Raw genomic sequence first — 23,907 nt, 5'->3', positions numbered from 1 at the left:
ATAGCTGATGTAATTTATTGTCGTGCCGTTCGAGTCTCTGTCTTGCGGATTTGCCAAGTGATGTAAGGATAGAGCTAAGATATGAGCTCTCCTCCACTTCAAGATGTCCACTCAAGATAAGTATTATTTTTTTTGGTGTGTTGGAACTTTAGGCAAGTTTTTTCAAAAACGTCCTTAGCAGTAAAAACAACGTCGAATCTAAAATTTAACTCTCAGGCCATAAATTGTTTCCCTTTCCTTTCTTTTAAATCACCAGACAAACCTTAAGTTTTTTATGAATTTAAATGAACAGACTCTCAGATGAGGTTAAGGCTTTTCTTATTGTGTTGTAATTGAATAAACTGATATTTAATCTGGAACCTCTTACAGTATGTTTTCTTTATATATTTAATATGAACTTTTCCTTTATATCTTGTATATGTTTTATGTTTTCGATCCTCTCACGACGCGGTCCCGGAATGCATTTTTTTCACAACGCAAAAATGCTGTACACGTTTCACTATACGATCACTTCCTTTAACGGCAAGTAGTTTCATATTTAACATTTAACAATATAGGAATTTCAGATATAACTGGTACCTAGAAGTAAACTATTTAACCTTGGTGGCGAAACTTTCTTCTATATAACATTGGTGCCGTGAAGTAAGATTCATAACATTATTTCCCGGCGTGAACTTAAGCTATTTAACACTTTCGACGGATTAGCCAGAGCAAGCTATAATTGTGGTCAGTTAAAGACACCTTTCGCATAATTCCATAAACAATTTAGCTCTCAATATTATATTTCATTAATTTATATTTATTATTTTAATTAAAAAAATTTTCATGCTCGTCTTAAAGTTATTTTAAATTATTCAGTCTCAAATTTAGATGAAATTCAGTCTTAGACTGTGGCTGAAGAAAATCCATACATTTTCGAGAGCGACTGGTGCAAAAATCAGTGTTAATTGAAGGTTGAGTTTTGTTTCAATTTAAATTTCAAAATGGCTTAATTCACTCAGTCATTTAGAATTTTTGGATATAAGGAAACTGAAGAAGTCTACAGTGTCTTGCCCGGGGTTCGAACTCTGGATCTCATGTAAACGTGTCGACCAATTATACCCCGAAGGCATACAGAAAGGAGGGAGAAAATACCTTATAATCTTTTAAAGGGCGACTATCCCAACAGCACGGCGACGTTGTTGTGACGCAGAAAACATGTCACAATCTGACGATTTCAACGTTACAGTTACGTTATAGGTAAGGCTTAACGTCCGCTTTTTGTGACATTATACTGCGAAGTTTATGTGACGTCATACATTGTGACTTTAATCCGTAGTCACGCTGCGACGTTGTTGCGAAGTTACACTGTGACGTTTTTGTGAAGTCGCGCTGAGAAATTCATGTAACATCACGCTGCGACTTTTATGTAACTTTATAGAGTGACATGAATGCATCATAATAAAGTGGCATGAACGTATTGTCCCTAAAGATGTGAATAGATGTCACGCAACATGGCATCATTACTTTCTCAATGACTAGTGCAATGCTGCAGTACTCCTATTTTAGAGAGTCCCTTCTGTAAAACAAATAACTATAACAATGTTTTATTAATCTAATAAAAAGCTTTACTCTTCCAAGGTGTTAAATATTTCCGTAATATTCAAAATTTTTAAATTATTGAAAATATTCAATACAATCATGTGAAATTTTCTCATCGTACAAAGGTTGTACGAGTATCTCATCGTATTAAGATTACATAACTGTAATTTATTTATGATTTATTGTATATTTGTGTAAAATTTAGTGTACCTGCAAATGAAGAATATATTATAATTAATCCGAAAGTGATGATATGGTCATTTTCTAAGCATATAACACTGAGTATTACCTGTCCAGAATTACTTTTGAGTATTACCTGTCCAGAAGCAATATAATTTTGCTTTCTTTCTTTAGAACTTAATATTTAAAGACACTTCATATTTTTCCAAAATTTGCAAATGCTATTAAAAATCTGGTTCTTATTTTAACTTATTAAAAATTTAACTGTATTTCTCAATTTACCACCTGTTATTTTTCTCTCTTTTTGAATAGAAATATTGAAAAAAAATTTTTGGTTTGTAAATTTTTTTTTATTGTTTGTTGTTTTAGTACTACTTTTTTCTTCTCTATTCCTCTCTTAGTTATTAACTTTTTCTGCCAGAAAAAGAACTAAATTATTAGATTTAACAGTTAGATGAAAAAAAAAGTTTAGTACTGTATTTACAGGATATTTACCTATTTGAATATTTTCTTGTGGTATGAAATGTTTCATTTTGAATAAAAAAACCTTTTGTAAATCAAGACAATTTTCACTACAATTTTAGTTTTCAAATTAGCGATTTGTTGCTTAATCTCTAATACTGAATGAAAAGTTATGAGTACAAAAATCAGTAAATCGAAAACGTGGCTCAGGAAACTAAATTTCAGAAAATTTATATTTAGTTACACAAAAAAATGCATTTTCTTTCACTGTTATTTCTCCGTTGATAAATTACAAGTATATGCAATATTCAAACAATAAATATAAAATATCTTTTTTCACTGCAAAGCTTCAATATATTTAAATAATTGTATTAAGTAAAAATGTGCTGTAATAATAATGCTCTGGTATAATTTGTTTCATTATCTGATTAATGTGAATCACTTATTTTTAATATTTCTGCATTTCCTAAAACCATTCTTAACAGTTAAAGTTTAAATTCAGCACAGTTCTATACAGTTTATTATGCAAAAGCATAACAAATTTGCATGAATTTATAACTCCAGTTTAAAAAAGAGTTATTGTTACCAAAGCTCAAACGGAAAATCTGTATTACTCCCTTGTGAGAATATATGCTGTACCATGGTAAATTGAATGAAAGTCATCTGTTTATATTACAAGATATTTTCTCTCCCTTTCTGCATGCCCTCGTGGTGTAACGGTAGCACACTCGGAGCGTTTTCGAGAGGTCCATGTTCGAGCCCCGGCAAGGGCATTGCACATTTTTCACATGTTCTATGCTTCGAAAATAACCCAATATCTCTACAATATGATAAACATTTTTAAGTTCCATATTTTAATCAATACCTACGGTGAGTAAAATCTTACTGTATACTGAATTGAATGATAGCAGTAATAATTAATATATAAAACGAAATTTAAAAATTATTATTAAAAATGCATTAATAAAGAAACGATTAGCGTCAAGAAAAATACCACTTATGCATAAACTTCGTAGAAGCGCGAGAAAGTCAAGGAAGATTGCATAAACTTCGTAGATGCGCGAGAAAGTCAAGGAAGATTCTTTGCTGTCTACAAATTTCTGCAAATAGAGAATGAAATCGGAACCATTTTATTAACTTAAGCATTTGAAATTATTTTAGCAAAATTTTGCACAGCAAAAGTAAGGATGCGGAAAATGTGCTTTGAGGTAAAGATTAAGTAACATGAGATAGACGCATTCATACTATTCTTCTCGTTTAACATAAATATCTAGACAGAGAGAAGTTTCAGTTACCCGAAATAAGATAACCAATGTTCTAGTTACGTGGATTATTTATTATTTCTATGTTATCTGAAATTAATTCAGTTTTTTACTTTGATATAAATAATATGAAGATATTTTATTTTACAAAGTTTTTAATCTAATCTAGATGAATCTGTACAACACACAGAAGTGCCGCTTTTGGACGCATCAGGCACCTGCTAGAAATAGCACGCAAATACAGCATAAATAAAGATTTGAAAATTGATAAAACTATTTAAAAGAAGCAGTTATGACATTTGCATCAGGTATTAACGATGGCATGGTCCTGATGCTGGACAGGCGGACTATAAAGTATTCATTTGATTTTCTCTATTAAAATTAGAAATAGTTTCAAACTTTAAAGTTCCGAAAAGGCATTAATACATCTTTTAGTACGGCCCGCCAGCGGCCGAGCGGTAAAGTCGCTCAACACTGGTAGTTCGGTCCGAGGTTTGAATCCCGCGAACGGGCTGGCTGCATGGGCGTTTTCGTGGCTTTCCCCATGTGTAACGTGCATACGAGCCAGTTTCCCTTAGAAAGTCATCCACGAAGGCATCCCTCCCCTTAAACAGATAGCCCTCGTGTGCTTTGCCATAATTAAATACACCACACCACCATCTTTTAGCACTGATTTTATTATTTTATTACTAGATGGGAATAAAAGAAACATTTTCTTGTTAGATTATACAATTTCTTCAGCAGAGAAAATAGTTTTTATTTACTTTTAAAGTAATAAATACAGAAACACATTTATGTCTTTGATTTTAGAATCTACGCAATTAAAACCTAGTTTCATTTATTTATTTTAGATCAAACAGAAATTGGCTGCATTTATGAAAATAAAAGTAATTCCACTACTTAATTTAGTTGGGAAAAAAAGACGTATTTTGTCCTGTTTTACGTCTTATGTTGTTTATTTCATTCTTCAACTACATAAATTTAGAACTTTCGTTAAAATAAAAAATAAATAATAAATGATTAAAAAATGAAAGCTTTCAGATTTTATATTACGACCAAAGGGGTGTTTTTTTAACGTTTTACATGTTACCATTATTTGTTAAACATCATGTTCTCCGAACTTAAACCATAAAATGCACTTCAACAGCAGTATCTCAAAATATTTTAAACAGAATACCTTTAGAATTTCCGATACACACTTTCGCGAGCTGGAGATAAAAATGTTTTTCTTTCGCATAGTTTTGCCATTGCTCCTTTTGAAATTGTTGAGTTTGTTAACCAAAAATTCGTTAAAGTTTTACAGAATATGAAATCAATAATAAAACAAATTCAAAATTTCAAATTTGGACTTCAAAATGCCTATATTTGGGTGGTTATGAAATCTCATTTTCATATTTGTTTAACTACCTTTCTTCTGTAATTCAAGGTAGTTTCATATGTTGTATAAAAATTAAAAGCAGTTCTATAGTTCTATAGATTGTTCATACAGTGTGATTATGGCAAAGCCTCGAGGGCTATCTGCTTAAGGGGAGGGATGCCTTCGTGGAGGACTTTCTAAGGGAAACTAGCTCGTATACACGTTACACATGGGGAAAACCCCATGCAGCCAGCCCGTTCGCGGGATTCGAAACTCCGACAGAACTACCAGTGTTCAGCGACTTTACCACTCGGCCGCTGGTGGGACTATATTTAGGTGGAGACGTACGTTATTCAAAATTTTATGACTCTGCTTTATCAAAATGAGAGAAACATACCTACATTTATGCAGATTCTTCATTGTTTAATTCTTTAAATATAGTACAGGTCTTCTAGTATTTGGTTGCAATAATTTAAAAAGTGATTCGCCGTTTATAGTGAATCAACGTAAAATGAAAAAAACGAAATTAATAGCCCTTCTGGGCAAATTGATCCTTTGGGCTAAAAATAAATAAATAAATAAATCTAAAACTCCTTCTATTACATTAAAAGAAATATTTGTTTGTCCTGCAGTAGAATGCAGCGCAATTATCCAAAGTTCTCAAATACTTTAAACTGACTCTCTAGGAATTCGCTTTCTGGTATAAAAATCTATTTATTTGAATGTGGCAAAAAAAAGTCTATCCCAGTAAAAAGGATTTCAATAAGTTACATTTTCCCTTAAAATTATTTTGTCTTCCGGTGGTGATGGCAAAGACTTCACCTTAACGAATCAACGTGCTATAATATCTAAATTAAATTAATTTAAAATTTATTGATAAATTTTGTGAAAGTTTCCTTTTTTAATTTTCCTATGCTTTTCAAATACGATTGCAGAAAATAATATCCTTTCATTCATTATCAATTTCTGGAAATGATACATCAAAACAAAACTAGATTTAATTAGGTTAGACAATTAAACTAGAGGTAGTTGGAGTGTTACATGTAATTTTTAAATTTCTAATGGCAAAATCAAATATCTTTTTGCAGAAGTGAAATATATTCATTTAAAGCAAAATTATTACTTCTGATAAAGTTACGTTTTTATTATTATAAATTGTAAATTATAAATTATTATATATATTACTAAATTACATTATTATAAATTATAAATTATTATATATTATTAAATTGCATTATTATAAATTATTATATATCATTCAATTACGCTTTTGTTATTATACACTAATCATCACTAATATCATTCACATCAATACGCAGTAAACAGTGCTTACTTGCAGAGACGAGATGTTCAGCTAACAGAAGGAAAAAAACCAAAAAAAGTGGTTTCGAAAATCCTCAAAACCAAAAAAACGCTGTACATAAATTCTTTGGTATGTCTATCTTGGTAATACTAGATAAGGTAGAATATGTATGACTTCATTACATATAGTTCCACGATTTCTTTAATATCACTCCAAGTAAAAACTCGCTATAGCTATCAATACTTTTAGTAAGAAAGAATAGCATAAAAAATAATTCTTTTCAAAAAGTTTATTGAAACACTTAACAATGAATCGGGGAAGAAGGCAGCGTGGGGATACCTCCTATTAAAGAAGAATTACGTGAGCAAGATTGAGAAAAGTCAGGGTGGGACAACTGAAATATTTTCTTGTGGTCATATTAATTTTTGTTGTGACGTATGTCATCCGAGGGACATTCACATCCACATCACAATGTGACATCCCTGTGACGTTGCACCGCGGTCGCAAATGTAATGTGACGAAAAAAGTCACACTGAGACGTCACTGTGATTTCACACCAACTGTGCTGTATGACTGAGGGTGAAAGGACCCGGTCGCAAAATTCTGGTGGTGGTGAAATATCGTCCACCACCTTTTAGTTTGGGCGCCACTTGTAGAGGAAAAGGACCCGGTCTGAAAGGACCTGAGGGTGAAAGGACCCGGTCGCAAAATTCTGGTGGTGGTGAAATATCGTCCACCACCTTTTAGTTTGGGCGCCACTTGTAGAGTCTTGTAGAAGTTTTAAGTAAATTTCTGAGAATCTTGTACAATACCATAAAAAAATGCATGATTTTCTATTTAGCAAATATCAGGAAGGTATTAAAGATTGTAAGATTTGGTTCTATCAGCGAAGTCATATTTTAACCTAGGGACTAGAAAAGAGATTTCGTAAGCAACAGGTATTTTAATATACGCGGACTTTTCGGATCAAGTCTTTAAAAAGAAGGACCCGGTCTGAAAGGACCTGAGGGTGAAAGGACCCGGTCGCAAAATTCTGGTGGTGGTGAAATATCGTCCACCACCTTTTAGTTTGGGCGCCACTTGTAGAGTCTTGTAGAAGTTTTAAGTAAATTTCTGAGAATCTTGTACAATACCATAAAAAAAATGCATGATTTTCTGCTTAGCAAATATCAGGAAGGTATCAAAGATTGCAAGATTTGGCTCTATTAGCGAAGTCATATTTTAACCTAGGGACTAGAAAAGAGATTTTGTAAGCAACAGGTATTTTAATATACGCGGACTTTTCGGCTCAAGTCTTTAAAAAAAACTGTAGTAGATATCCCCGCTTCGAAAAAAGTACTCAAATACTTTATGAACGGAATGCAATATATAACTAAAATAAGTATTATTACTTGCAGTTTGCTTTTTATTGTGATAAAAGGCATTTTTCCCATTAATATTCTAATTAAAGTTGAGATTGTAAGCGCGAAACCTCCAAAACTAATTGTAAATATTCATTTGTCAATGCTGATCCATACAGAGATTTTATGCATTTCATCTTTATCTTTGAAAATATCGTTTCCCAGACACAGACGCTACTAAATATTAATTTATTAAATCCGACAGCGTATGATTTTAATTGAGCACATCCATCTTACCTCTCTGAGTGAATGACATATGTTAGATACTTTTTTTATTAAAATTTTCTTTTTAGCACGGCACGCATTATACAGCAAACTAATCACTTCAGATCAAAATTTAAGCAGAAACTCATCAATTGTTCAGATCAATGGATTTTGAAAGGCATTAATTTCTGTCCTACGTGCATAAAATCATGATAAACAAAGTTGCAACCGAAGTTTCACTTAAGAAAACATTCCTGGTAATGTGTACGGGACTCCAAATCACCTTCGTCTAATATCTCTCTGTTGATTGGTTGGTTAATTAATTATGTCGAAACATGCTAGAACTATCTGCCTTAGTAAGGGTACTTCTGCGAGAACTTTCTTGAAGGAACTGGCATATATTTCCATAATTTACGGTGTTATCTCGATAAGCTTAAGCAGCCAGTCTGTAAGGAACTAAGAAGAGCGGTTCCATTAGCTTTCGATGACAGCGTGAAAAGTATATAAATATGCTTAGAGGGGTTAAAAGTTATCTAAATACAGTAAGACCCCGCTTAACGCTGTTTCGTTTAGCGCTGTTTTGGTTTAGCGCTCTTTTATTTCAACCCGGGGATTCTCCGAAATTGTGCGCAGCGTTAGGTTTCCAAATAACATATCCGAAACAGTGTAGTTGTGTTTCTTGCTTTGTGGACGCCTTTTTATCATTTGAAATATTTGTTGACATTATTGTAAGTTTAAATTTGTATAATACTATAACGATTAATACAGTGACAAATATTATGATCTTTAGTTTTTATCATGGGTGATAATAAAAAACAAGAAAAGAAAGCAACCAGAAAAAGCATTTCACTGGAAACTCAAATGCAAGTGATTAGAAGATTAGATTCTGGTGAACGTCAATCTCAAATTAGTGCTGCATTGATTTTGGCAACTTCAACAATAAGGACAATTCTTAAGAATAAAGAAAAAATACTGTCATCGGCAACTGCAACTACGTCAAGCTCTGCAACTAGAATTACCCGTCCTAGAAATAACATTATAGAGGAAATGGAAAAACGACTGTCTATATGGATTGACGACGAAATTGAACGCAATATGCCATTAAGCCAATCTATCATAATGCCTTCTTGACAAAAAGGCAGAAAATTGGAAACCCAGAATAGACTGAATGATCTGACTGAGAATTTTATTTGTTTTTAAAAGTATATGCGTTTATATTGTTTTTATTTTTGTAAGAAATAAATGTTTGATTTTATTTTTATTAAAAAAGCATTATTAAATTTAATGCCTAACCATTTTTTATCCGTCTTCCCCTAACCCCATTATTTACATGTTAAGATAGCCTCGCTTAGCGCTGTTTCGCATTACGCTCTACTTCGATGGAACGTATCCCCCGCGTTAAGAGGGGTCTTGCTGTATAATAAAGCATGCAAGGGCTATCTGCCTAAGAGGAAAGAGGCCTTCTTGGAAGACTTTCTAAAGCAAACTCGCTCGTATTCATATTACAAATGGGAAAAGCCCTCGAAACCAATCATGCAGCCAGCCCGTTCGTCTGGGATCGAACTCATGTCAAATTCTTCCTATGCAGCAGTTTTAATTACTCGGCCAGAGGTGGACTCATACTAGAAGAGAAAAAAATGACAAAAATTTGATTAAACCTCGCTTGCTCATCTCCAAATGGTATTTCATGTTTCAGTTACTTCCAGATATTTTCATGTGAAATATATAAATGCTGGGATGGTGCAGCCGGTCGTGGTTTGCCGACGTCGGTAAAAAGGGGAAGGATACAGGATTTCGTGCTGTTAATTTCGAACCCATGAAAGAGACAGCTAATATTTGGTCGCATATATTTGAGACCTTATAACAAATTCCAAGCTCCATAGCACTGACTTCATGAAGTTGTGTCTGAAGATATTTTATCCTATTTATCTTGCAGACATTTTGTACACTTATTTCAAATCGAAACTGCAAATTTTCAGTGGCACAGATGGAATGAGCAGGGATTTGCGCAGTTGCTGCTTATAGTGGTTACAAAGCCACATTTTTGCATTTCGTAATTTGAGTTCGGACGATTATGATGCTAGAATATGATTCTATCGTGTCTAAGAACATTTATTTTTAGGTTGCCTTTCAGTATGCCTTAAAAAAAATTGCATAGTCTTCCGCTTACGGCCATACATCGCCACGCCATCATGTATAATACATGTGTTGTAATACAACTATATGAATAAAAAATTGTATTTTTCTCGAAGCAATAGACATTCATTCTTAGCAAAAATATTATATTGCACCTTGTGGCTAAAAATTTCTCTATTTCAGAACTTTTGGATCTTTGATTAGGGATTCTTAGAGATATTCACACGTTTGCTTTTATTTTGTAAACTGTTCAAGAGTTCTTCAACCATTTGCACCCCTCCGAGATAAATACGTCTACTCATGATTGCGCATGTGCTCATGAAATTGTAAGGATAATGTTAATTTTATTAACAGTTAAGTTTTGAGTTAAACTTCCTTTCCTACCGCTTCTTAATTTCAATTTACAACTTCCGGCCAGAACGTAGTTTTAGAATCACGTTTGGATGCAAATCGAGGAACAGCGGTATTTAATTGCGAAGTTCTACTGTCTTAGTGAGAGAGATACCAGATATTCTGGCTAGCACGCGTCCGCCTTTTTAGGCTACTCTCTCGTAAGCTATTATTACGCTAGGCAGTACTTTAGGCCCTTGATAGCTTCATAGTCAATTAACGTTATGGGGCCAACTCTGTTAGAATCTTGATAGCTCCGGCTATATCTTTTTAGTTAATGTTAGTTAAGTTTTAATTCTTAGTTTTCTAAGTTGAAGCCCGAGTGTCGGCTTTATTGTACAACTCCAAGACGGAGTTCTGTTAAAGTTTAGTTGGAATAATAAAGGATTGTTACACTCTTCCCCACGTGTTGTTTTGTACCTCACGAACACAAGCGATTATTCGCTAACTAGTTCTTAAGATTCTTCTCATTCAACTGTAACTTAGAAGTACACAGTGAAGAATCCTACAAAATGTAAGCTCATAATATTTAGATTTTGTTTTCATTACTTTTCGATTTCAAAACTGTATTCAAAATGTTCTCAATTTTATTTCAACCTACCTTTAATTTCTATATTTTCCATTTTCTGCAAGCATAAGAACTATATTTTCCTGTAGTGTAGGTAATTCCTTGAGGAAAATCCTCTTCTCAGATTTTTTGAGGTATTTATTAATTCATTCCACAGATTTCGTTGCCTAGCAAATTCGAAAGTATTCATAATCGAGGAAAATATTGTTGCAACTCTCGTCACAAGTGATCTGGCGAAATAAATGTATAACTACGTTTTGAAAAATTAAGTCTTTTCTATTATAAAAAAAATCTGATGTGTACACCACATGACTTCCTTGTACGGAATATTAAATTATACGCATTTTTTCTTGCATTTCTTTTAAACTTATTGGATTGAATTAAATCTACTTCGACGATAGCGCATAAACCACAATAGAATAAATGCATTCTTTAAAATTCACTCTAGTATTTGTTTACCATAGCGACACTCTGGCGCTAGATTCACTTAACAGTATTATATTTCGTTCATATTATAACTCATAATGCACAAATTTTATATCATTTAAAGAATAGAATTATCTAATTGTTGCCACATGTTCTATTCAAATACTATAATAAAGCTAGAATGATGTATAAAAGAAATTAAGCAAACAAAACGCAAAAGAAACAAGTTTTTCACAGACGATTGAGTATTTCTCATTCGATTAATTCAGTTCTCACTTCGCGAGAAGGCAAAAATACATAAAAACTCAAAATATCTATATTAAAAATTACGAAGTAAATCTTAAACACTTATTTCCTCGAAAAAATTCCAGAAAGGATTAAGCATGATTTAATTAATAATAATAAATGAAGGCGTTATTTTTGTTTTTGCGAAGCTAAGTTTCTCTAGATTGGCAACAAATCCACTAGTCTGCTGTTTCAAATGTAAACAATCAATGGCCGCCATAAAAAAAAAGGCTTAGCGGCACTTGAACAACTTTAAAATTGTTGATAATTCTAAAAGTATTGCATGAGATTTTCTAAAGGCATAAAAACCTTAACCGGAAGATAAAGACAACATAATTCAATCATTTTTAAAGCAAAAAATGTACAATTTACAAACATATAAGATAAAATGAGATAAAATGATATAAAATGAGATCACTGAGCCGGGTAGCAGAGTGGATATTTGTATAAATATATTTATATACGTTTGGTGCGGCCGATTGCAACCAAAATACGAGGTGCACATCTACATGTTATAGCAGTCCTATATACAATATTTCAATGTTCTGAGGCTACTCGTTTTTGACTTATGCGAGATACGCACGTACGTACATACGTTCGTACAGACGCCACGAAAAATTCTCTTCAGAATTCATTTTAAAGCAGTTTTATAATTTTTTTGGAGGAAACAAATCTTTTATTTTGTCCTTACAGATATCACGCAAAAACATCGTTAAATTGCTTTCGATAGCGGTCAAAATGGATATTTTCGTTGAAATATGCTGCCTGAAACTTTTCATGATTACAATACTTCCTTTTTACATCGTACAAGGAAGTAAAAAGCGCAAAGTCGTCGGCGTTAAAGGATAAAATAATATCATAGCAAGTTTATATTTTTATTTATTTATTCACTTATTTTTTAAATAACTGGCACTGAGATTTTTGAACAGTTCGGTTTAAATACACGATTTTATATTTTATATCTTTGGGGGATTCATTCTTAAATTAATGGGTTAATGGTAACTGTTTTATTTAAAACTCGTTTACGCGTTAGCCAGAATCAGATTATGAAAATTAAATTATACTTTTTTTAATTTTATAAATTTTACTTTTTTTAAGGTTTTTGAAATTTTAATGATAAGCTTTTCGAGGTGTTAGGTTGTAATGCGAAATTTTAGCCTATAATTTAATGCCCTCCTCCCTCAATAACTAGAAAGTGAATTCTCTTATATATCAGTACTGTTTTCATCTTCAATATCTCCTAATTTCAAGGCCTGCATTTTAAGCACAATGACGTCAATATTTTTATAGGTATGTCTTCATTGAATATAAATAAGAAGTTAGCTTATCTGACATGAGTTTTAAAAATTAATAGCAGTTTAAAGGATTCTCCCCTCAGATATACACGTTTAGTATTTGATTTTAAAATTTCCTAAATTCTTTTAGAAATTCCTAAGTAATTGCATATAAATTACTAGAGTTACTAACCCAAAAAAAAAAAAAGGTTCCAAAAAAGGCTTTATAATCTCGAAATGGGATTTTGCGTCGGTTCACTATAAACAGCGCATAACGTTTCATCGTTGAATCGTCGAAGTTGTTAATAAAAAAAATTTATTAAAGTTTCACAAATCACGAAATAATAATAAAAAAAATTTCCAAATTCGGGCTTCCAGGTGCCCATGTTCGAGTGGAGGATTACGTCATTTAGAATTTGATGACTATAAGTTCTGTCGTTTTTACTTCCTTGTACGAAGTAAAAAGGAAGTATTGTAATCGCGAAAAGTTTCAGACAGCATATTTCAACGAAAATATCCATTTTGACCGCTTTCGAAAGCAATTTAACGATGTTTTTGCGTGATATCTGTACCTAAGGACAGAATAAAATACTCTTTTCCTTCAAAAAAATAATAAAACTACTTTAAAATGAATTCTGAAGAGAATTTTTCGTGGCGTCTGTACAGACGTATGTACGTACGTATCTCGCATAACTCAAAAACGAGTAGCCTCAGAACGTTGAAATTTTGTATATAGGACTGCTATAACATGTAGATGTGCACCTCGTATTTTGGTTACAATCGGCCGCACCAAACGTATATAAATATATTTATATATATATATCCAATCTGTTACCCGGCTCAGTGATCTCAGTTTCTTTACTCTTATATGTTTGTAAATTGTACATTTTTTGCTTTCAGAATGATTGTATTATGTTGTTTTTATCTTCCGGTTAAGGTTTTTATGCTTTTAGTAAATCTGTATGCAATATTTTTAGAATTATCAACAATTTTAAAATTGTCTAAGTGCCGCTAAGCCTTTTTTTTTTTTTTTTTTTTTTTTTTTTTTGTGGGCGCCATTGATTTTTATATTTGAAACAGGAGACTAGTGGATTTGTTGCCAATCTAGAGAAACTTAGCTTCGCAACAACAAAGATAACGCATTCATTTATTATTGCCAATTAAATAATGCTTAATTCTTTCTTCAATTTTTTCGAGGAGATAAGTGATTAAGATTTACTTCGTAATTTTTAATATAGATATTTTGAGTTTTTATGCATTTTTGCCTTCTCTCGAAGTGAGAACTGAATTAATTAAATGAGAAATACTGAACCGTCTGTGAAAAACTTGTTTCTTTTGTGTTTTGTTTGCTTAATTTATTTTATACATCATTCTAGCTTTATTATAGCATTTGAATAGAACATGTGGCAACGATTAGATAATTCTATTCTTTAAATGATATAAATTTTGTGCATAATGAGTTATAATATGAACGAAATATATAAGTTAACTGTTATATAATTATTGGATTATATAACAGTTAATTCAGTTTCCGTTATATAATTATTATATAAGTTAACTGTTATATACTTATTAATACTGTTAAGTGAATCTAGCGCCAGAGAGTCGCTATGTACACAAATACTAGAGTGAATTTTAAAAAATGAATTTATTCTATTGTGGTTTATGCGCTGTCGGCGAAGTAGATTTAATTCAATCCAATAAGTTTAAACTAAATGCAAGAAAAAATGCGAATAATTTAATATTCCGTACAAGGAAGTCATGTGGTCTACACATCAGATTTTTTCTTAATGCGAAGAACATCCATACATACATGCAGATTGTTCATTATTTCATATCTTTAAAAATAAAACAGGGAGATAACATTTGATGGTATAATTTGAAAGTGATTGGCCGTTTAGAGTGAATCAACACAAAATCCCATTTCGAAACTAATAGCCTCTTTTGGGATGAAAAAAAGTTTCGTAAACCCGTCTAACCAAGACAACTGAACTTTGATGAACTGAAAGAAAGAGAAAAAATGTGTATCAAAACAACATCGGGAGTTCTAAACATATGCTGGTATTTTGCTTTTAAATTTTTTGTGATTTTGCTGTTGAATTGTATATGGCGTAAGTGCGAAGAAAGGATGCTTGATAATAAAGGTAAAAAGACAAAAAAAAAAATTAGCGGGAGTGAGTCCGTGAGCAGATTGGTCGACTGCGAGTTGAGGGAGAGGATAAAAAAGCTTCACAAACCTTTTTGGGCGAGCTCAGCCAAGTTAAATTGTGGATAATGCTAAAAATGAAGATTTCTTACACATTTAGAAACACTCAAAATTTAATTTCATCTAAAAATTCTTATATGAGTTTTTACTCGCATATAATACCCATAATTCTCTCATTTTATTTCTGTTGCTTCCAACCTACTAAATTAAACATGTTATTTTTTACACTTAAATGTACCTTTAGTTTCTGGAGTCAATGCATGCTGAAATTTTTGAAGTTCTTGCAAAGACTGCGATAAACAAATCATTTACAGTGGTTTAATTTTAAATAACTCGCACACTTTCGACAGCTCGCCTTGAAATCGATAAATAATTTTCAAGGTAAGAAGAAACTAAATTCAGTTTCGCATACAGGCAAATATTTTTCAGCTAATTAGCTGAAAAATATTCCGACTTCCCGTGCTTTTGGGACTTTAGCAGAATTAGTTTCTTGATTAAATTCGAAGCTTTCACACGTATCGTAGTCAGTAGGCACACTGTAATATTCGCTTTTAAAGATCGGGGGGGGGGGGTGTTCTTGATACTTCTGAGTTTCTTGAAATGGAAACTGTAAATAATTATGTTGTCACATTTTTAGTTTCCCCCCCCCCCATTTCTAGAATGATGTTTAATGCTGAATCGTAATAGATTCCATGCGAACTGCATTTGCAGTCTGCAGATGTCTCGATTAGGATATATATTCTTTTCAGGTGAAAATTTCAAAACACAGTCACATCCGAAAATCTTTATTGAACACTAAGATCTGTAATTTTCTTATCGTGGAATTTCTGGAGTGCTTGATATGAGATATTTTAACTTCGAAATTTAATATGTCTGGTACTGTTCAACACATTAAGCAGTTCAAAAGAAATAAACGCAGTTATCAGTATTTTTTACTTCTTAATCGTATTTAGTTAACCATTTTAAGATCAAACTCCCCCAGACGGCCTTTTATTCAAACGACCACAACCGCCCTAGACGGCCGAGATTGCGATGTTGTTTTCTTTCCTCCTCCTGAGGTATGCGATAGCAGATGCTGTTTCCCCAAATGCATTGTATCAGTTTATTGCAAACAGCTTGTCCTAAAAGGCTAGTGGAAGCTTCTTTGTTAGGAAGCAGAAAAGATGTCATTTGAAATCTTCACTCTTCTTTGTGCGTTTAATGGACAAGGATCGGAGGAAACGGTGGTATGGCGGGGAAGGCATTTCGTTGTTTTAAGCATACAGGTTTAGTGAAGGCTTTGGTTTTCTAATGATTAAATAAAAATGCACTTAATTCCCGATATACTAATTAATAAATTTTAAGGACATTTTTCGTACTTTACAAAAGCATTTTCTAACATTGTATGATACGTAATTGCTATAGGACCCTCATTTCATTGCATGGTCTTTTAAGGCGGAGCCTTCTTCGAGGTGTTATGTTGTAATATGAAGATTTTGCGTGCAGTTTCTATTTGGACTCATACTAATAACCCGTACGAAAATTCTTCAGTAGTCATTACATCTAAATCGTCCGTATATCCTTATATATTGAGATAATACAAAGTTTTTCGAAAGTTCTGAGAGAAAAATTCGCCAGGATTCGTCCCGTATGAAGCAAGTAAAAAAGAACTGTATTACAGAAATAATATATGTGATTATTTACTATAGGATTACCACTGTGTACCCTATCATCAAACATCACATTTATTAATAAAAACGAAAATAAAAAATAGTAAACAGCTGATACTTGACCAAATATTGCAAATCATTACTGCCAATATACACTAAAAAATATAACAGAATACCAAAAATAATATAAATATAGTTTAGAAGGTGTGAAGGAAAGAAATAAGCTGATCCAATATTCCTATTCCGTATTTAATTTTTAAACACCAAGAAGCTTTTGTGCACTGAGAAAAAATGCTTTAACCTTTTATCGGGCTCAGGCCATTTATTTTCAAAATTCATATTTTATGCAACTATTAGAGAAAAGTAGCTCGTTTATGACCAAAAATACTATTTTTGGAATTCTGTTTGTGTTGTTGTTGTTTATAATAGGGGTGGTAACATATTTACCACCGCCCGGTATAAGCAATGGCATTTTATTGATTTGTGCAAAAGAAAAAAATCATAATTACAAAAATATCACAAATAAACATGTATTTTTGATGAAAACTATTTATTCTTTATTATTTAAATATACATATAATATAAAATCGATGATTAATATAAAATTGATTACAGATATAAATATAACCAAATGCACTACTTCTACTGATTTTAATTTTTATTTTTATTTATAACATGAAGCAGTACATGACGTGTTGAACATAACACCTTGGTACGTTTCTGATTTACTTTTGTGCTGCAATATTTGCACCTTCTGTAACTTTCTCCTCTGACTGGCATGTGTGTTCTAACATTAGTTGTTCGGATTTCCCCTTGGAATAGCATTTTCCTTTTTTGCTGAAACCCAGTTTGATTGCAGTTTTCGTTTTTTACTAGAGAAGCCTCCAATCAGGCTCCGAGCTACTCTCAACCTAAATTCAAGTCTTTTGCCCAGTGTAAACTTCAGACTGATATAGGTAACCAATTGATGCGTTTGATCTAGCCCAAATCTTATAAACTCTTTTTACAGGCTTCCCTGGCATACATTGCTTCATTGTGGACCTTCCTTTTAATTTTACCAGTTTTTCATCAATAGATTGAAGTCTGAATATTTTTCTTGAATTTTTATCTAAATGGGTGATCAAAGAACGCATTTACTGTAATTTGTCAAATTCTGGCTCATTTCAAGAGACAGCCTTTTGATTTCCATTGATATACAAATTTGAAAGGATATTTTTTTAATCTCTTTGCTGGCATAATTGACGAGATTTCTTGATTATTGAAAAAAACAGTCAGAAGACCAGTACAAATCTAAGGTAATTTATTGATCCCCTTCATAATTATGATTTCCCAAAAAGCCTGCAGTTCTTGCGTGAGGGAGTCCTTTTTCGGAATCTTCAAGATCTGAAGGCAGTGCAAAATAATGCTCTACAGCTTCCTCGATGATTGATTTTTTTTTCTTTTTCTTCAATGCGTTTACCTAAAATAATATTCATTGCATTTAATTAGTTACTTATTTTGAAATCTCTTGAACATACTAATCAAATTATTACCTTTATAGCATTCTAAAGTAATATTTTAATTCTAATTTCTAAATACATAAATATTTATGTAATCGTAAATAAACGCTAAAATATTTTCCATAATATTTATAATAATTAATATCAGAAATAATTAATTATTGAAATGCTAATATAAAAGTATTAGATATACAAAGAAATCAAGTACCATGCCAAACAAAATGCTATTTCTAAAGCGAAATATATTAGTAAAACTGTGTTTCTATCAGGCAGTGGTAAATTATTTACCACCTCTAAAATCACTAAGCGTGCCGTGGTAAATAATTTACCACCAAATTCAAATATGTATAAAACAAAATATTTTTCTATAATTTTTTAAATGCTTAATACAATTTAGCTATCAAACCTTTAAGATACAAAATATATGAATATATAGCTTTTAACGTATTTTTATATATCATTACACAATAAAATAAGAAAAGAGTACGTGCTTACCCTCTCCATTTTGCTTGAAAACTGGATGAATGCAGAAATGTTGCGGTTTATGTGGCCTCTACAGCCATCTGTTACAGAAAATGTGAAGCTCTGGTTCCAGAGGAAAATTCCTGATATCGGGCGCTGGTAAATAATTTTTCGTATGCTGCTAGAAAACAAACTGCTTAGTGGTAAGATATTTACCACCGCCTGAAAAAGGGTTAAAACATTTTTCTTCATTCCAAGACGTTTAGAGCAAACTTATACCAGTCGTTATGTTCAAGAAACAACACAATGAGTTGCATTATTCATTACATCTCACTGTGTCGGGTCGCAAAATATAAACCGAACCCAAAGCAAGTGAAGTCTGTCATGTCTAGTTCGGTTTACCTTAGGCAACCCAATGTAATTCTATTGTATCTTAAGTCTAGAATTGTTGGATTGGAAAGATTGATTAAATTAGTGCAATGAAAAAGTAACACTTTTAATTTATTATTTTTCATGAAATTGCATTAGCTGGGCTCATTAAAACAGCGGAGGGCAAATGAATTGTATCTTATTAACTGGAAGTAAAAAAAAAAAAAAAATGCTTAAGCCTAAGATGTAGATTATTCTTCTAAAGTGCTATTAGTGCTACAAAAATAATTGGAGCAACTAAGTAAAAAAGAAAAAGAAAGTAATAAGAATAAAAACTATTAATCACCCTATGTTTAAAGCTTCAAACAGAACTCTTCAAGGGGTTAGTATCTAAAGCAATAAACTCGGACGATTAATGAGTGTTGAAAAACATGTTTCATTCTTGTGGATATTATGCGACTCAAACCGTTGTTAATTCTTCTCGATTAAAATTTCTAATAGTCTTATAATGTTAAGAACTATCCCTGAAATGCCGTTCGCTACTCTATGAATTACAAGCATATAAAACAATAATTAAATTTAAAAATAACATAAATTAAGTTGCAAAAGATACAAAAACAAAGTATACTGGAAGAAAAATCTAGAAAAACTGTACACAAATACAGTCCAAAATGTTATTTATTTGTTTAATTGTTTAATTATGAAACCATTCGAAATAGTCTAAAATTAAAAAAGAGCCTACTCGAGACTGTTATATTCGAAAAAAGAAATTCACATTGAAATCGTACTATATATACCAGTATGGATTCACTCTTTTAAAATAGTTCTACTTTAATTAAACTTGGGAGATGATATAGTCAATTGGTCAATGTTGTTTGGGAAATAAATTATATACAGTAAGACCCCGCTTAACGCGGGGGATACGTTCCATCAAAGTAGAGCGTAATGCGAAACAGCGCTAAACGAGGCTATCTTTACATGTAAATATTGGGGTTAGGGGAAGATGGCTAGGAAATTGGTTAGGTATTAAATTTAAAAAGTATGTTTTTTTAATAAAAATAAAACCAAACATTTATTTCTTAAAGCCCAAATTAATACCACATTATTATTTCTTGCAAAAATAAAAACAAAATATAAATAACAAAACGAACATTCTTAAAAAAAAACAAATAAAATTCTCAGTCAGTCATATTTAGTTAGCCTTCCGCGTTTTCAGTGTTCTGCCTTTTTGTGACAAAAGCATCTAATGTTGTTTACCTTTTTCTTTTGCGTTGTTCTCTTAAAAGTTCTTCATAAACGGATAGAGCATCTCTAACACCACGCCTTACTTTTGAGCTCCTGTCAAAATTCGGATCATTTTCAATGAATTGATCCATTATTTCAGTTATGGTAGACAAACTCCTTTTTACAAACGCCATCGAAAGTTCTTTTTGCTCTTCTTCTGAATCACTGCTGTCAACATTTTTGTTTTCTTCTTGTTCAGTTAATTCCTTGAGCTCATCATTAGAAAGACTAGCCGCTGCTTCTTGAATTATTTCTTCGACATCTTCCACATTTACCCCTTCAAAATATGTCTGTACAATACCGCACCAAACAAGAAATACAAGTACACTCTTTCGGATATGTATTTGAAACCTATCGCTGCGTAATATTTCGGGGAATCCCCGGGTTGAAATAAAAGAGCGCTAAACCGAAACAGCGTTAAGCGGGGTCTTACTGTATATATATATATATGTGTGTGTGTGTGTAGCAGTTACAAAATTAGATATCCGAAGTAAATAAAAAGAATTACTAATAACTTTTTGTATGAAGTTTACTGCATCGTGACATTTAAGAAAAAGCCCCGATATTCTTTTTGCGAGCTCTTTTATAGCCTCTGGAAAGGCAGAGCTTCCAAGAAATGACGTCAGCTTCGTCAGCCAATCCAGTTGCTTTAAATATTTCCAGAACATTCTATAACTGTACGTGTAGAAAATGCGGGAAAAACAACTTGACTACGGGGCTGTGTATTTAATTCCACGTACTTTCAAATAAGAAACCGTCGCCATTAAAAATGAAAAGAACATACAGTTAGAATTTTAAGAGTATTCTTGACTATGGAATTTTATTATTACAAATATATATATATATTCGTTAGTAAATAAATTATTATAATCATAATTATTTTGGATTTGACGAACAAGTAAGTGGCTATGGTGAGCGTAAAGAATAAATATTATTTGTAATGGGTAAGATCAAGATAAGCGATACAGCTGGAGCTCTCCAAGCAACTATGGAAACTACGATAGCCATTTTTCTGTTATTAATGTGACTGCTTGCAAACCTATGTAACGCTAAAAAAAAAAAAATTAACCTCGTGTGTATAAAAGAGAAAATAAGTAATTGCGTAGGTGTAGACTTTATACATTATATTTTTGCATATTTTCGGCCCATTAGGATTCTAAACAGTAGAAGTTATTAAAAACGAACTAAAAAAAATTATACTTTCTTCTTCCTACATAGCTAACGAAAAATATATAATTTCCCCATTGCTTACAAAAACTAACAAAACATTATTTGAAGAAAACTACGCCAAAAAATAATTAAGCAGAAACAAGAGATAAAAGCGAAAAAAAACGACGCATAAGGTGAATAAATTATGAGCCTGGTAGTTTCCCGTTAGAGTTTCAGCCATTTTTTTTTTTTTCATTCTCTTAAACAGAGTGGCTTGAATAATTAAATATTTACCGTTAATTACAGAAACAAGTGAGCGGAATTTTGAATTACCGTACACTGGCGACTTCTAATAAAGCGAAAGGCACTAAAATCTGATTGGACACATTTGCCCTGGTTAGTAAAAGCTTAAAATGTCGCTAAAAATATTTTTTGGGGTATTTTGCTTGTAATTAGGGAATTACAGAGAAATAAATAGCACTTTTTAGAAGACTAAATGTAATACCATGCAGATTTGTAAAATACGCTATGCTCCAGCATAATATTTATTCCCTCTAGATTACTAGCTTCATCCTAGAAACGATATGCATTACTGAAACAATTGTATCTATGTTAATTTTTTTAATTGAAGTTTAAAAGTTTTTTTTTAATAATTTTTTTCTAAGGAGATGAAATTTGAATGTGTAAAAAGTACGAAGTTTACTGTTATTCGTAGTAATTGAGAATTTTTTTTGCAGTGTAACCTCATAATAAACACATGTCCAAAATTAACTTTACAATCGTGAAATCACATATTTCTCAGAAACGTGAATTTTATGGAATGAAACATATCATCAAATTTACAAAGGAAAAATTTTAAATCGCTGCATACTCAAAAATGCAAAGGAAAAATTTTAAATCACTGCATATGATATGAAGTGCAGCGTGAAATAATAAAAATCTTAATAATATGTTACAAGGAGAATTCGGGGGTACCAAAAAAAAAGGAATAAATCAGAAAAATTAAGGATTATGAATTTAATATGGAATTTGATCTTCCCTGGACTTGTACAAACATATCACAATGCGTTTTCATGCGTTCAATGTTGTTAACCACAGGTTAACCACAGATTGAGGAATTAAGTTGCACTGCTCCAGCATCGCGGTCTTCAGGGCATTTATATCCCTTGAAAGAGAATGTCTCTGTGCAATTGTTTTTCCAAGGTAGACCATTAAGTTCTCTATGGGGTTAATATCAAGAAATATTGCTGGCCACGGTGCTTCCTCATAAACTCTTGGAAAGTCTTACATAAAAAGACCTAATCCCGATATCGCTGGTCACAGATCTGTTGTTGAAAACGTGTAGGAGCGGAGGTTCATCGATCATTATTCCTCCCCAGATTATCACACTTGCATTATCGCAATGATCATGTTCCATAATGCTCAAAGGAAGATTTCACGTTCCTGACTTCCTCATACATTTAGAATAGGATGTCAAACGAAACCTCGGCTCATTAGTTAAGAAGCAAGGGACTGTTGGTATTCACTCCACTTTTGATGTTCTTTGCCAAATTAAAGTGATCCCACTTTTATTGTGTACCCTCACAACTGTTAAGGTGTTTAGTAGAAGTGAGTGGGGCTCCAAAGACTTTATCATGCATCACGCAGGTAACTCCCCAGCACACTACCCCTTTCTAGAATCAACCCCACCATCAGGACATTAGCTTCATTGATTCATTCATTGCTTTTATTCTGAAGACATATCTTCGGCTTTCTGGTGGAAGGACCTTTTTCATTCTGTATACAGTTTGCCGTGATGTAACATTTCCGTTAGTGGCTGCAGGCTCTGAACATAACTGCCAAGCAGTAGACTTCCTGTGACGAAGTGCAGTTATCGCTAGGTATCAGTCTTAAAAAACAATTGTTATTCGTACACAATCTTGTCCAAACCTCCTTACAACAGTTTCAGATTTCAGAAATCGTTTCCGTAGCACAGAGACTATTTTTTTTTTTTTTTTTTTTTTTTTTTTGATGTATTGACACATCTCACTGCTTCCATGTCCCGCGAACAGGCTGGCTGCATAGACGATTTCGTTGTTGTCCCCATGTGTAAACGTGTATACAAGCCAGTTTCCCTTAGAAAGTCCTCCATCCACGAAGGCATCCCTCCTCTTAGGCAGATAGACATCGAGGCTTTGCCGTAATCACATAAACAAGCAAACAAAAAGCACTGCTTCCATGATCCTAAACTGCTTTTGCTTGCTTCTAAACGGCCGATGATTCGCCACTTTACAGATTCTACCAAATGATACTTCGGAGCCATAACAAACCGTTTTGAGACCCTACACACTGAAATCAAACGCTGTTTTGCAGAAATTTACTCAAATATCCACTTTGTCCTCAGCGCTTGATTCGTATTCAAATGACGTAATGCCTTGATTTGCATACCTGAAACTGTCTGGTTATTTTTTATTGGATAATG

At 32.4% G+C, this 23,907-nt stretch overlaps 1 protein-coding gene across 1 annotated transcript in view; it reads right to left on the bottom strand.

Annotated features, from left to right (window-relative positions):
- Positions 1-23,907, bottom strand: part of LOC118189550 (protein pangolin, isoforms A/H/I/S-like) — a 434,015-nt gene that overhangs the window by 176,536 nt on the left and 233,572 nt on the right. The window lies entirely within an intron of this gene.

Source organism: Stegodyphus dumicola, chromosome 10 (assembly GCF_044657685.1).
Source record: "Stegodyphus dumicola isolate Sdum_Otavi_A_Nest chromosome 10, ASM4465768v1".
Classification (NCBI taxonomy): domain Eukaryota; kingdom Metazoa; phylum Arthropoda; class Arachnida; order Araneae; family Eresidae; genus Stegodyphus; species Stegodyphus dumicola.
The sequence above is the reverse complement of the archived record's forward strand: the minus strand, read 5'-3'. Positions and strand labels throughout refer to the sequence as shown.